The sequence below is a fragment of the Sphaeramia orbicularis genome, chromosome 11 (genome assembly GCF_902148855.1).
Source record: "Sphaeramia orbicularis chromosome 11, fSphaOr1.1, whole genome shotgun sequence".
In the NCBI taxonomy this organism is placed as follows: Eukaryota; Metazoa; Chordata; class Actinopteri; order Kurtiformes; family Apogonidae; genus Sphaeramia; species Sphaeramia orbicularis.
This window is the reverse complement of record NC_043967.1, coordinates 29,750,007-29,765,376: the sequence shown is the minus strand read 5'-3', so window position 1 is coordinate 29,765,376 and position 15,370 is coordinate 29,750,007.

Sequence of the window (15,370 nt, the reverse complement as noted above, 5' to 3'; positions counted from 1 at the left end):
GGTATCTACATCTGAACGAACTCTGTTCATTGAATATGAAATAAGATAAAAGTATGGATTTGGGGGTGGGATTACAAATACCAGTGCTGCATGTGCTCTCAATGGCTCCCCCCCCAATGGATTTAGGTCTGTTGTGTTTTGTCTGGGGGGCGTCAGGAGGCCATAATGAGTTGAGGGGGGCTTTAGCTACTGAGTTATATAACCCGCCACATCCTCCGCAAACAGATCTGTTACGTCACTTACCTCCCGGTCGCAAATGTCTTTCAGGGATGGGGTGTGTGTGTGTGTGTGTGTATGTGTGTGTGTGTGTGTGTGTGTGTGTGTGTGGGGTGGGGGGTGGGGGGGGTGCAGGGTGATGACGTTAGTGGGCATTTGTTCAAAAAAGGTCGAGAACTTCTGGTTTACCTAGTGGGAAAGACCTCGGCTCCAAAATTACGCTAATGGGAAAGTATATTAAAGATGTAATACCACTGGTGGCCACTAGATGTGTCTACAATTTGACTTCTCTCTAATTTTTTTTTTTTTTTTTGTCAGAAGTCATTCCAGTCTCATCTGTGGTATCTGGAGCCTCTAGTGACTAATCTGCTGGTCTGTCTTTTATTTTAATCAGATCTCCTGTTGAATTGAAGACTTTGATGTCCACTACAGTATGTTGGGTTTTGATTGACAGGTGTGTGTGACAGCTCACTCACCTCCTGAGTCAGACTTTCACAGCTTCTGTTTATTTAATGAAACACTTTTTTTTTCTGACAGCTTGACTGTAGTTGTAGTTAATAGGTTCCACTAAGAAGACTGTAAAATCCCTTTGTAACACAACTCTCAATAAAGTTTATCATTTTATTAAGTTGGTAAGCTAGCACTTAGCATTAGCTCACCTCTGACCCCTCAGGCTCCTGTGGTTCCACTTTTTTGCTCAAATATGGTCATTTAATGCTGCGTTCCAGGCAACCCATTACTTGTATTTTTCCAACATTCTACCGGTGAAAATGCTCTGGAATGTCAGTCAAACCTGTGACTTCCCACCCGTGAACTCATACTAGATCAATGTACTCCCAGTTCCGAGTTCTGACGTCATGTAGCAATGCCGGCCCCCATGGATGTGGTGTTTATGCAAATTGTTTATTAAAACAAGGTATTGCTCTAACATTATTTATCTGCAAATGTTCTGTATAATCAGCAGCGACTCTAGTGTTAGCTAGTTTTCAGTCCATTGAGTGCAAGAATAAACTAATACCAAATACATATCCAAATATCCAAATAATACAACATAAAAGGTAGAACAGCTTCTCTTACCTTATGCGCCATTTTTACTCTTCTGTTTCACTCAGATAAGCAAAGAGCAAACACCTTTAGCAATAGAAATGATTGAAAATGAGCATAAGGTACAGTCCACCATGCTGGTTTGTTTACATCTAGCTACCACAATTCCTAGTGCTCAGGCAGTTTGGCGTGACTTGGCCTGGAACGTTACAAAGTCGTGAGTCGTGGTTTAAAGTCGTGACTTAAGGCGACCATACACTGTGCGATTATTTCGATCGTTGCACGCAGCTCCATCTCAAACTGTGCGAATCAATCGTAAAGTCAGGCTCACGATTCATGTTCTCACACTGTACGGACCAATGCTCGTATGCGACCTGACTGCTCACACTGTAGGACCATACACCACAGGAAGCACCACACGTTCGAGTGTTGTATCCGGAAATACAACGTTAAAATACCAAGGAATCCGAAAGTGCTTAGACGATTGTGTATTGGCATGAGTCATGAAATGGTGGTGCTAAACAAAAACCAACGAGCCGCTTTGGCGATATGTGCCATTATCTGCAGGGAATCAAAAAAGAAGAAAAGACAACAACGTGTTTGGTGCAGGAATTGGTTGTCCAGACGTGGACAGTATGGGCTGTCAGTCCTACAGCAAAGAGAACTAGAGGTAAGCTGCAAAAGCTAAACTGCACTAGGCCAATAGCCAGCTACTGTGAGCTTAGAATTAGCTTACAGTAGCTATTATTGTATTTGCGCATGCACAGTGTGAGAATTTGAGGCCCATGGGCTCGTGGCGCTGCTTTGACAGTGTGATACCCTCACGAGGAGCGAGCAGGATTTCAAACAGCTCCGTTTTCCTTGCGAACACACGATTGCTGGTCGTGAGGTGTTAATGACTTCTCCTTACCCCATGTACACTGCACAAAGCACGACACACGATTAGAGGCACATCTGGCCCGATCCCAGAAAGAGTCGCACGAGTGAGAAATCGTCTCTAAAATCGCACAGTGTATGGCCGCCTTTACGGGCTCAAAAAACGGCCTGGAACGCAACATAAGGCTACAAAAAGCAAACATGGTCGCTGACATCACAAACCACTGCCTTCAAAACAGCAGTTCAGACACCAATACCTATCATTACAATTCTTCTGACCCATGAAGTTCTGCAGGTTCAGATAACTATCAACCATGTGTAACCCTTTGGAACTCAGAGATATTCCTGCACTGACTTCCAAATGACTGTATTTAACATTACCTTAATCACCATTTATTATATAATCCTCTGTATTACCGATGAAAATCAGGTATTTTCCGATATTTAATTTACTGATCATGTAGATGTTCATAGAAACTCAGAGTAAAGTCAAAGGTTATTATATAAAAACCGGAAAAAAAAAAAAAAAAGAAGAAGAAGAAGAAAAACTGACTTTTTCAGCAAAATATGTAAAAATAAACACAAAATCAAGCATCTACAACAGGGGTGTCAAACTCATTTTAGTTCAGGGGCCACATACAACCTAATATGATATGAAGTGGGCCGGACCAGGAAAATTATATAAATAATAGGATAATAACTTTTGAGTGAAAAAAGTAAAGTTCTGTAATGAAAATGTTTACATCTAGGAATTGTACTGAAGCATAACATGAATATGAACAACCTGAAAATTCTTAAGTAAAATAAGTGCAATGTTAACAATATTACGCTTTTAATTTATCATTTATACATATGCATCACAACTTACAGATCACAGTGGATCTAAAAATACACAAAACATTAAATAACAGGCAGAATATTATTAAAATCCCATGTACTTCTCTTAAGAGGTTTCAGGTTATTCAATTTTTATTTATTTTTTTTTTTATAAAAGACTAGTCTGTAAATGTAAACATTTGTGTAATTTTACTTTTTTTTAACACTAAAACAAAGAGAAAAATTTACAGTTTTCATTATTTATACGTTATTATGGTAGAATTTTACTGGTCTGAAAAATCTTGACTTAAGCAAAAAAATCTTAAAATAAGCACACAAAAAAATCTTAAATTAAGCAAAACAAAAAAATCTTGATTTAAGCAACAAAATCTTGAATTAAGCTAAAAAAAAAAAAATCTTGAATTAAGCAAAAAAAAATCTTGAATTAAGCAAAAAAATCTTGAATAGAGCAAAAAAAATCTTGAATTAAGTAAAAAAAAAAAAAAGTCTTGAATTAAGCAAAAAAAAATTAATCTTCAATTAAGCCAAAAAATCTTCAATTAAGCAAAAAAAATCTTCAATTAAGCAAAAAAAAAAATCTTCAATTAAACAAATACACAAAACATTTAATAACAGGGAGAAAATGATTAAAATTCCTCATACTTTTCTTAAGAGATTTCAGGTTATTCACATTTTATTTTTATAAAAGGCTAGTCTGTAAATGTAAACATTTGTGTAATTTTACTTTTTTTATACTAAAACAAAGAGAAAAAATTACAGTTTTCATTATTTATACGTTATTATGGTAGAATTTTACTGGTCTGATCATTTTTAGATTGAATTGACCTAAAATGATTTTAACATCCTTGACTGTTCATGTCTTCAGTGTAATTTTTGCATTTCACAAATTCATCCCAGGGGCCAGATTGAACCCTTTGGTGGGCCGGATTTGGCCCCCGGGCCTCATGTTTGACACCTGTAATCTCCAACCACTGTCACTTGTCTGTGATGAACCAACATTACAGAGGATGACTATATAATACTGAAGGAACCAGTAAAATAAACCATAGTGGTAACAGTCCCTTGAGTTTTAGTCTCAGTGGTTTCTCAGCTTACATTTTCTCCAACATTTACACTTGTCAGCATTATCTCATGTTTATTAATAAGTACATCTCAAAAACCAAAAATCTCTGTATAAAATTCTGGCATATATTAAACGATTTGTTCACTAAAGCTGTAGCAGTGCTGTTTACCTTGACATTTTCAGCATGCTATCAGCAGCTACCCTCAGGTTTTGGTTTGACATATGCTCGGAGGTTGTTTTGCTCCGGGGATATTAAAGTGGTACATGGTGATGGCAGATTTTTTTTTAAAAAGTGCAGCAGTATGGTTATCTTGCCAAATTGTGAGGGCAAATCGATTTAGAAATAACATGCTGTAACTGCTTTATAATAATAATAATAATAATTAATAACCAATAAAATATCACTTACTGAATAATGATATGTAAATACTTCAAGGATTTAGTTTATCTTTTTGTCTTTGTCTTATTGTAAAGTCTATAAAAATGTAAAAATAAAACTTAAACCCTTTTAAAGCCGAGGGAATATATTCATGAGATTGCTTTGATCACAGGGCTAATGATACCTCTGTACTTGAACTCAATTCAATTTTTAAAGTACAACTCAAAGTATTTTCACATTTGATTTACTTTGAATCAAAAGTAAAAATAATTTATTTCTGCAGTGGTGAAAAATGCTATGTCTACTCTCTCAGAAACATGCAGAAAAAAAAAAATGCAACACTGGGACTTTTACATCACATTTGACATGTTTTGTTGGAGAATTTACATCATGCTTTACATCTGTCAAAAATAGCACAGCAACGAATGGGTACATTTGCCTGCATGTGCAGAAATGAAAATGAGTCACCCTTGACTGATGCCCTTTGCAAACTGTGTCATCTCTACACTAATGCGTACATGAAGGATACTGAGGCTGCGAAAGGCTAGAAAAAAATAAATAAATAAAACAGCCAAGATTTTAATGACTGGGGCTGAGGAAGCTACTTCTGAGACACTCGATGCAAGGTCAGAGCCAGGAGGGGTGTGACCATTACATCAATGCCTTTACAGAAACAGAATTAATTCGGAATTTCACGATGTCAAGGGCTACACTCTTAGACATAAAAGTGCTGCTGAGAACCTTGCAGGGTTCTTCAGCCTGTTCCCATAACAGACCCCATGAAAAATCGTTATATCTTATAAACTATCTGCACTAACACATATATTTGTAAAGATATTTTCTAATCTGTCTACATGACCTCATTTTCACAATATAATCTACTCATAGGGAGAAACATATCTATTATCTGTCCACACGGAAATGCCAAAACAACTAAAACTGGTGCAAATACTCACATAGTACAAACTGTTGTTTCTGTTCTGAAACGGTGGATACAAGATAATAATTGATGTAGCAGATGCAGAGACTTTAATCTGTCATGAAGCTGAGCAGAAAAAATCATGTTCAGTTGGGTGCTTCTATGAAACTGGGTTCAATTTGGTACCTTGCCAGCTTTTTAGACCCAACAGTAAAGGAGAAATTTGGACATATTTCCTCTCAGGATGTAGCTAATGATGACCTCAGATAAATGCAAAAAAAATTATACTCTTTCTCTGAGCCATCCCAAAATTAATGAATTTTTAATCAAATATTGGGGCCAAAAATAGGACCAAAATTGGGACAAGAAAAGCTACCTAGGTGTCAATGCATTTGATCTGGAAAACATGGCTGTAAAACGTCTTATATACTACTGTAAACAAAGACACTGAGTTAAATTTGTCGATCCTTGTGGTTTTTCTAATCCAGACATGTGGGTTTTTCATGAATCGGCTGTCTAATTCCAGGTTTCGTGTGTAACCCATCGTGTCCACTTGTGTGAACCTGCCCCTTTAAACACAAATAAATCGTGAGGGATTTTGCAGCAGTGGACATTTTGGAAAAACACTCTGCCCTGCATAATTAGTTCGATTCCCAAAATGCACCTATGAAAGAGTAAAAAGATATTCAAAAAATACTAGTGCATAATTTTTGTGTCTTTTTTACCGTGTTACAAGTGGATTTTTGTATTTTAAAAAAATAACATTAAATGTGTTTTATCTGAAAAACTGTTTCTCTCTCATCTCAGTAAATATGTATTTTTAAAACAGACCCAAAGTGCTTCCAAACTTCCTTCATAACATTTGTCTACATCTGGTTTGAGTTTTTAGCCCCTGTGTCCTGTTTTCAGGACCAGTTTCATAGAAGCACCCAGTTATAAACTTACTTTCAGGACTTGTTCAGGTTGTCAAAGGGTATCTTTAACATTATATGGATTTTGTCAATGACAATCAATTTTCAGTTCCATTTAATTCAGTTTCATATATGTGGCACCAATCAGAATAATTGATTATCTCAAAGCACTAGATACATTCAATCAAGGATTTAAGAAGGCTATACGGACAGGAAACCCAAAAATCCTGCTGGAGAAAGCCCAAGGTGACAGTGGGGAGGAAAAACTTCTACAAAAGGAAAAGCCTGTGACAGAACTGGGCTGTGGGGTAGACATCCATCTGTGGACAGAGGAGAGAGGAAAGAACAGTTAAAGGTAAAGAGTAAACAACACAGAAACTGGACAGGACAGGGATGGACTGGGTAAGATGGAGAAGTGTTAGAATGAGGAATACGTGGAGAAAGGAAGAGGCAAAGAGGGAAAAGCACAAACTATGAGAAAGGGAAAACACAAAGTTAGTGACAAATACTGATGATGGGTATAAGACATAGAGAAGAAGAGCAGAGGTGGATGATGACTACACAGCTGAAACTAAGGGATGGTTCAGGATCAGCAGAGCCAGCCTTAACTACACACTGTCAAAAAGGAAAGGTGTTCTGTCAAGTCTTAAAGGTAGAGAGGGTGTGTACCTCTGGGATCCATGCAGGGTCCACATGAGAAGAGCTGTGTAACTGAACGCTAGTATTAGAAACTCTATGAGCCACAAGTAAACCTTCACTCTGAGAGTCAAGTGTTCTGTTTGGATTGTAAGATACATGGAGATCTTTAACGTACGACGTAGTCATTATTTGTTTCCAGTCAAAATCATTTCAATCTAACACAAAACAATAGAGTCGCTAATAGCAGAAGTTTCACTAACCTATGATCAGAAAACAGGAAAAGCAAGATAGTATTTGTCATCACGTTATAATACATCCTTTTTATTTGCTTTTATTTGGCTTGTTCAGTTGGTTTTATACTGTTCAATCTGCTCGATGTTAGCTAAGTGGTGCACAGTTTGTCACATTGGTCTGTTGTTTTATGAAATTATTGATGACATACGCTGGTCTTGGACTGTTAGCTCGTTTTCGATATTTGTCCATTTAAATCCTTGTTTGAGTTGTGTTCTGTTATTCCGAAAATTGGTTTTGCTGATCTTTTATCTGATGTTCTTCTGTTTACTTAAATGTATAGAACGTGTATATTTTTACAAACATTGCATAGCATTACCATGGTTATTTTATCTCTGACAGTCTTGCACATCTAGGGCCGGATCTACTAACGTCCCAGTGTGCGAGTACTAATTTGCATGTGCAACCTAGAATTTTGCATGTGGGGTTGAATTGCGGTTTGCAGGTGATTTACTAAGAGTGATTGCATAAATAACAACAGGTGCAAAGTCTTGGAGACCGCCCTATTTAAATGAGGGTTTTGTGTGTGCTACTAGTTGCCGTCATGGAACAATCCACTGGAAAAACTGCTCTGGGATACGCCAGCACCAAATGGGAATAGTGCGCTGAATGATCCAGACACATGGAAATGTAACGTTGGAGGAGTTTAGTCATAGAAGGTGACTCTTCTTTGTGACTGGCCCCAAATCATCGCCTAGTTCATGTAGTAGTTCTAAAATGGCATTGCTGGGCAGGGGTGCCGGATTCATTTTAGAGGTGGGGTGGGGGTGGGGGGCCGTAGGGGTTGTTGGATTGAATGACTGTCAGGCACACATAATTTTGTCACATTGTAGCCTTATGTCGGTGGGTATTTTTAATCACAATCATCAGATCAAGTGGAAAAGTAGCCTTTACAAGAGTACTGTAAAGTGTGTGTGTGTGTGTGTGTGTGTGTGTGGGGGGGGGGGGGGGGGGGGGGGGATATGTCTAAATATTTTTTTTTTTCCATCTTTCCAAAAATGTTCACACGAGGGTGAAAAATGCGTTCTCTGCGTCTTGCTTCATCGTTTCATCTCCTTCTTGCGACAATAATATCTTATTCATCTCAGGCAGTTTTGCACATTATATGCCATTTACCTCTGACAGTTTGCACAATTACCCAGATGTTGCACATTTATGTAAATTGTTATGACCCTGGGTCATAATTTGGCTATTTATGTGTATATGTATATATGTTTTCTATTTAGTGTGAGTGTTCTCCCCCATCCTGTAGGTGTGCTGTGCCCTTTTTGTGTCTGTCTTGTTTGTTGTAGTTGAAGCTCCTGATTGGTGGAGCGTGATAACCCGACCCCTTTAAAAATGGCACTGATCCTCCAGCTCGTTCTCTCTCCTTGTCTGCTGCCAGCTCCCAACTGTGTCTCCTGCGTGTGTGGTCATCAGTCTTCGTGTGGTCGTGTGTTTATTTGAGATTGTAAATAGTTGTAAATCGAGTTTTTGTAATTGGATCCTTTTTCTGGTAGGGGAGGATGGGTCTTTTATTTTCACGTTTTCTCCTGTTTTTCATAGGGAGTTTAGGTTAGTTTTCTGTATTTTATTTCTTGCATTTATTTTGGATTAGGTAATTTAGTTTGAACCTTGAGGAAGACTTTTTGTTTGTTGTTTTGCCGAGCCCTCCCCTAACCCTCCTTTAGTTGTTTAGAAAAATAAATATTGTGAACTTTACTTTTTGACTGACTTGTGTGCTTGGGAGCTGGAAGGGGACAGAAGTGAACATATTATGTACGCCCTGATAAACCCCTAGGCCGGGGCGTAACAAAATATTTATCTCCTAATAATAGTAGTTTTTATATATATATATATATATATATATATATATATATATATATATATATATATTTTTTTTTTTTTTTTTTTTTTTTTATGCTCTTTTTCTTTTGCATGCCATTTTTTGAGCACCACTTTGTTTTGAACCCTTGAGGATATATTTGTTATAAAGCATGTTCTTTGGATGAAAATATTTTTTTTAAATGGTTCTTAACAGAAGATTTATTATAAGAATGAACGCATGATGTAGAGTCCTTTAGAGGTAAATGGTTGTGGATGGATCCGTGGCCCTTTGGAAGAACACATATTTCTAAGAGCGTCCTTATTATTTCTGGTTTATCAGTATGGGTCGAATGATTCAGACTGGGTCACAGTAACACAAATCAGTTATGTGTCATTTGCTTTAGAAACACATTTTGTGGCCTGGATTATAATTAAAAAATGTGTAGATGTGTTTTTTTTTTTCGTTCCAAACCGACATCAAATTAAAAGCACATTGCCTTTTTATATTCAATCAAAAGCAGATTAATAGAATTGTGCAAACAACAAACAAAACATTTTGTCCAATTCTGAACAGTCATTGCAGCATGAAGCCATGCTGACAGTAAGTGAAGGGAAATCTAAATGTTTCTCTTTGGGCTAAAGAATAAACATGTATGCACTTGTTTTGTGCACACAGTGAGCTGCAGAAATGAAGGATGGTTTTCATCAGCAGTAGACCAGAGAGGAAGATGAGGAGAGCAGCAGGTGACCACCATGTAAGAATGCCATCTGAAAAACAAACTCAAATTCATGCCATGTTTTCCAGCCGGAAATATTAAGCGACTGGAAGACCTTTACTCTTTCATTTAACCAAACACTTCTGACATATTGTTTCATGGACCATCAGAAATGATCATTTCATTTGTGACGAAGCTGGCGCGGGGCATAAATCAGTATTTATGAATATGCCGAGGAGCCTGCAGTCAGGTCTTATGAGTGTGTTAATCATCAGGTTATTAAGTGAGTGAGTTTAATTCCAGGCTCGAGGGACACTTAAAGTGCCGCTGCCTTACTGTCGCCTATTATTTATAACTGTAGCCTCAGAATTAACAGTCGCACATCAGCTACATTATATATCAGAAAATGTTTTAAGGGTGGCTTTCATCTGTACAGCTGGACCTTTATTTTTCATTTCTTTTTCTTGCTGCAGGGGGTTTTCTCTTTCCGTGGTCAGCTTTTGTTTTTCTTACAGCAGGGAGACTGAGCAAAAGGACAAAACAGAGTTGTAGACAAAGAGCAAACACACCACTATACAGAAATGTGACAGAAAAAGCAGCATGCGCTCTCCGACACTCCACTATTTCTGTCAAAGCTTGGCAAAAGCTGAAGGAAATATGCAGCCATATCTGTTGCAAATTGCACTCCTTATGGCAAATTCTCAAAAAGAAAATTGAGAAATCCTCCAGACTGTGAAGTGTTTAATTGAACATTTGCTCCTCCAGAGGTAAGTACCAATTGTTTTTGTGTTTTGTTTTTTTTTTTACATTTGTCACGGCCATGTGTAATACAATCCCAGGATAAGAGCATCAAAAAGCTGTGAAATGCTTATCTAACAAGTTAAGAGCATATCACGGTCTCTGATGAAATGAAAGGCTTTGTTTCGCCCTCTAGTCATTCAGAACTACGTTGGCTTTGGCGGCGTTTTTATAACCTTCAATACAAGCCAAGTCCCCTCTGATAGATGATTAATGATCCACTGACTTGCTTTGCCAGAATGGGGGCATCTACATGGTAACTTTATCACTTAAGACAGTGAAGGGCAAAGTCAGTACCAGAGGTTGAAGTGAAAGCGTTTCAAATCAGGCAAAAACACATTTTGGTTATTAATTCTCTCAACACTGACCAGGCTTTAAAAATACCTGTTGTTTAGTGTGGAGAAACATTAAGTCTGCACCGGTCAATACTCCTATGGTGATAAAATGACGCTGTTTGATATAAAAGGAGCTGTTTCCAACACTGTGGTTTCTCTCACCTGTAGAACAGTGGGGGATCTGTTAGAGCTCCAGGGCATGAGGAAGGGAGGGGGGGGGGGGGTCCAACCAGCATCCATCTCTCCACCAAAAAATAAGCACAATCTGTTTATTACTGTCAATCAAACCTTGGTTTGACATCTACACCCAGAGTTCAACTGTTCAACTGCATAGTTTAACCACAAAGAGTTTCAGAAAGTGCTCTTGCTTACCACCTGTGCAGTTAGGCTCGCATTTCTTGACCACAGTGAGTCCCTTTTAAGTTCATGACCTGGATTAACTCAACTTGCCCTAACCACTATTACCAGATCTGCAAAACAGACACTTTTATGTAGAATCTGACCTTTCACTGTTCACTACACATAAAACAAAATTACAAAATACAGATACAAAATATAAATCAGAATATAACAACTTAGGCTAGCAAAACAACTTATAATATTTCATTTCTTCTTTTCCATTTTGGTTCATGATGTATGATGGTCATCTGACATTTTAGAGCAAGATTTAAAGTCACACATTCAACTTCCATTTAACGGAAGATACGTCTCACAAGTGACAAATAGATTTATACTATTTCTTTTTTTTTCTCTCTCATTTTTTGTTTTATCTTACCCTATGGACCAAGTTTTGTGTCCTTAATAAAGCCTGAATGAAATAAAATTTCAATCACAGCCTAAAACGAAGATGAAATCAATACATATAGATAGATAGATAGATAGATAGATAGATAGATAGATAGATAGATAGATAGATAGATAGATAGATAGATAGATAGATAGATAGATAGATAGATAGATAGATAGATAGATAGATAGATAGATAGATAGATAGATAGATAGATAGATCAGAAATTGTAGTGCAGCAGCAGCATGACTAAGAATAAAAGATAGAACCCAAGAGCAAACACACTATATGTAATAAATTTTAAGTATAAAAACAGAAATGATAAAAAAAAAAACATAAATCTGGACAATCAAACACTAAGTTGTAACAATAAGGCTCCAAACATTCACACACAATTCAATCCTGGTGTCAGCAGCATTTCCCAAAAACCCTCCACTGCTGGGATCTTAGAAGGACCTGATGAATGAACTTCATAAACAGCACAGGCTGCGTATGGACACAGACTTATATTCAACATGTGACCAGACACACAACTAATAATAAATGTGATTTACTGTGAAGAGCACACTTACAGGCCATAAAATGCACTGATGGAAACACAGCTTCAGTAACAACCTAAAATGTGATAATGGGGGATTTAAGTTATGGCTTCCACTAGTTATAGAAACATTTTCATGGTCAAGATATATGAGCCTAATCCCCAGAGAGCCACCAGAAATATATCATAATCCTAAATACCAGAGTAACAGCACAGCTGTCAGTTGTGACTGACTATCAAGCACTTTGTTTCAGATATAACCAACGCAGAACACAGAATATATGAATAGGAGGGGGTTCTGCCACCTTGTGCTGCATCCATTGATGCGAGAGAATCCATTAAAAATTGGCTCTTGTTCTGCTACTGCCTGTTGTCTGCTCCGTCTGGTTTTGTGTTTCCTCCAGCCGATGCTGTTTAGTGAATGCCTTCACCCAAAGTGGCCATATACCATATTATGAGGGATATTTCCGGGGGAATCGGCGTGAAATAATATGAAATGACCTGTGTCCATCGTCTGACTCGAAAATTGCTCAAGTAATTGGTTTTGTCTTCAAAAGGTATTTGCTTTACTTCATCTTTATGGATTACTTGCAGCTTGCGGCTGATGCTTCCTGCCACTCCGTCGTATTCTCAGGTGAGAGAATGAGTTATTAAGGCTGGTAAACATGTCCCACCTCCACCCAGATAGGGCGGATTTTTAAAATGATGGATAACAAAGGAGATTAAAAATAAACAAACCTTGACGGGGAAGACTATAAAATCTGAGGGGAAGGGGAAGCGCATGCATAAGAATGTTTGTTTCATTTATGGAAATCGTTCAAGGCCTATTTGGCTTCATTCAAATGTAAAAGCCCTGCTATTCATTTCCTGCTGAACACGCACTGATTATGCAATATCCTTGAATATCAGTGAATCCCATTTGGTGGTTCTAAACATGGATTACAGCTTCTGTGTCAGTCACCGAAGGAGTGTTTCAGGTAGGACGTACGTCGCAGAACAGTGCAGGGAAAACAACAAGGCAGCGATGGCTTTGATCAAGATGGCTGGGCAATGAATTATGCACATACTACACATCAATTATTCCTCTTGTCCCTCCAACCTGTTGTACCGGAGGATTTTCAGTCTCCTCCGAAAACAAACTCCCAGTAAACAATCTTGAGATGCAGGATTTCACCAGCCGCGGGCCTTGTCAGCTGTAACACAGGAGCAAGGACAGAAACCCATCTGCCAGAACCATCACAGTCCAACACTGAAAAACTTCTTTCACTTGTCAATTGAAACTATTTTTCACTCCTGACATCTGTGTTGGCTTTCCATCTTGTCTGTAAATTGAATCTGAGATCCCGCTCCCACCCAGTTTTCTCTCTGTAAAAATGAAAGACACACATTGAATCCACAAACATAACTGAACACACAGCATCCAAGGATGAATTTCTTGGCCTGTGATGCAGTAAATTGCATTTTTTTTCTCTCTTTTGCAGCTAGAGGATATGTTGTCCATAATTAATAGATATGAAGCAAAGTGATTTCAGTGTGACATCTGGGGACAGTTTGGATAAGGGTGGGCTATGAGCTCCCTATTTTGCACATTTTAACCACAGTAAAACTACCCTTTAGAAAAACATGATATGACATGAAGAAACAACTAGAAAGTCACATCATACATACTTTCATGCACTGTAAAAAAAAAAAAAAAAAAAAAAAAAAATCTTTAATTTAACAGAATTTTCACTGTTTATTTTACAGGTTTTTCCTGTATTTTTAAGATACAGGAAAATATCAATGAAATGACAAAAAGACTGTGATTTTACATGTCAAATGTAAAATAACACGAAAAAAAAAACTGTAACCGTGAATAACCCAAAAATTTCAATTTTTTAAAAGATTTTTTTTTTGTTTTTAACAGAAAAATACAGTTAAAATACATTTGCAAATGTATCATAATTTCACAAATATTTCTTTTCTAGTTATGAGATCAAACTGTTAATTTAAAGTTTAATACTGTAAAAAAAAAAATAATAATAATAATAATAATTATAATAAAACAAAACAAAATTACTGACAACTATAAAAGAAGTATTTGTTCTGTAAGTTTAACAAGACTTGTTTGTTAATTGACAAATATCTTGTATAATTACAGGAGGTTTCACACCAAAAATGTTGAATAAATATATTTTTGTGAATGTATAACATGTATAAGCACTGATAAACTGTCCAAATACAGTTTTTATCAGTGGATTGTACAACTTAGTCTCACTGAAAAAAAAAATTAAAAAATAAAAAAATAAATAAATAAAAAAAATATATATACACATATATATGTAATTTGATTGTTTTAATACATGTAAATATTCTTTATTAAACATTAAAAAGTCAAAAAAAAAAAAAAAAAAGAAAAATCTCATGTAAAGTTAGGGCAAAAAAACTGTATTTTAAGTATGAAAAATTGCCGTATTTTTATGAGATGGTTATTTTCCGTTATTTAACAGTATTTTTTCGGCACCCCTGCTGCCAGAGTATTACCGTTTTTTTATGCATTTTTTTTGTTTGTTTGTTTGTTTTTTACAGTGTGCTCCCTGTCTAAAATGATCAACTTACTGCTGAACTTTATATGTTTTGATGAGCTTCACGTGCTGTTTAGTTTCTTATTTTGTTCCTCATCACTTAGCATGTTATCCCAGTTGCTAATTTAAATTTAATGATAAAGCTCATCGCAAGTAGTGAGTTTGTGAAATTCATAATTAGCCAAAAAAGACTCTGTAAAACTCAGTAAAACTAAGTATTATCAAGTGTTCTGGGTTTTTTTTTGTTTTGTTTTGTTTTTTTAATAAATCTTAATAAACCTACATCAAAGACATCCATGAATGATTTCCATGTTTGATCAAATGTTTCCAATTTCCCCCTCAGTTAAAATATTATTTTTTTCTAGCTGTGTATCTTGTAATAAAGCAGAATAAGCCGGGGGGGGGTATTTTAGCAGAATTAGTCTACGTGCTAGTAACGTCACAAAGCGTATCATATTAAAAGGTCTGGAAGTTCAGCAGTCGCTCTCAGTATAGCAATGATTGGATCTGTTTTCTCAAATGTTCTGTTTTTTTAATCCAATGTTAATCTGCTGCTCTATAATTTCACTGCCAGATGAAATGTTTTAAGCATTGGCTGAATCCACAAAGAATGGATTCACCTGTAAACAGAGAACTGGGGAGAGTCCATAC